This window comes from Hemitrygon akajei, chromosome 18, assembly GCF_048418815.1.
Source record: "Hemitrygon akajei chromosome 18, sHemAka1.3, whole genome shotgun sequence".
NCBI lineage: Eukaryota > Metazoa > Chordata > Chondrichthyes > Myliobatiformes > Dasyatidae > Hemitrygon > Hemitrygon akajei.
The window spans coordinates 57067371-57068696 of NC_133141.1; the positions used below are offsets into that span (position 1 = coordinate 57067371).

Consider the following 1326-nt stretch of genomic DNA (forward strand, 5'->3'; position numbering starts at 1 on the left):
CTCCCATCTACCTGAGGAAAAAATCAGATCATCTTCCTGCCCTAGATCTCCAAGGAGTTCCACTGGATAACAATTGTGACTTTCAGAAACACTTTATTAGCTTTACAGCACTTTGGAACACAGAGATTTGAGAGATACAATGGAAATGCAAGCCTTTCTAAAGGAAATCCATTGAGAACAAATTCAAATGTGGTGGTAATGTCAACAATCAGGCAGCATTAATAGAGGGGAATTAGCAGTTAATAATTTGGGCTGAAATCCTATGCTCTGACAAAGCGTAATCCTGTTTACTAGGAGCATATGGCAAAAATTTCAGAAGGTTGTGAATGGTTAAAACAACATGTACAGTAAGACCAACTTTCTGAATTGGAATTTTGCCAGTGGGATAAAACTGGAATTTGATCCCATTGTTGACAAGATCCATGCAGCTTAGGTAAAATATCATTAAGGTGGTAAAGAACAGGAGGTGGAAGAGCAAACTGAGAAAATCCGAGAGAGAAAAATGAAATGTTTAAGCTCCTTAATCTTTGTGGAGAAAAAGATCTAAGGCATTCTATTGTCAAACTAAGGTTTTAAGTTTTTATTGCCTCAGCTTAAGCTGGGATAATACAAAATATATGCTAATATTATACAAAACATCTGAAAGAGAGGAGAAAAATTCAAGGTATGATTAATGCAAGTGGTCTTTTTTTTAGTATGTAAAGGCTCTGCTCTGTGTTGTATGAAAGGAGAGAAGGTTAGCACTCCCCTTGATAAGGATGGAAGGGGCCCTAGTGGCCTTACAACACACAAATGGTTAAGGCATTGCCATCTACTTAGTGGCATCTAAAATTTTTTAATAAAAAAAAGGCTCTGCTCGAAAAAATTTTAAATTTGGTTATGATTCTTGATTCTTTGAAAGAATCCATGATTCTTTCTTTCCAAGGTTAGAAAAAGTTTGTACTAATATATAATACTCGGCATATTTTACCTTAATTTCAGAGCTGTTTTTAACGCAATTTGAAACCAAACATATTTGAGAAACGTCGACAGCACTTCTCCCTATAGATGCTGCCTGGCCTGCTGTGTTCCACCAGCATTTTGTGTGTTGCTTGAATTTCCAGCATCTGCAGATTTCCCCGTGTTTGATACTTGAGAAACTATTCACTTGATTATAGAACTATCATTGTATTACAAATGGTTAGTGAACTTTATTCTTTTCCAATACTTAATGTGAAATCATGGATCATCCTCAGCAAATCTAGAATCATTGCTATCAGCAGCCTTGGGACATCCTCCTCAAAAATGTTGAAATTATTTTTGGACAAAATGAGAATAGTAATAATC

General features: G+C 35.7%; 1 non-coding gene across 1 annotated transcript; it reads left to right on the forward strand.

Annotated features, from left to right (window-relative positions):
- The first annotated feature begins 714 nt into the window (after positions 1-714).
- Positions 715-837, forward strand: LOC140741651 (U6atac minor spliceosomal RNA). Its single transcript, XR_012102108.1, has one exon. It is a non-coding gene; the product is annotated as a U6atac minor spliceosomal RNA (small nuclear RNA).
- The last annotated feature ends 489 nt before the right edge of the window (positions 838-1326 follow it).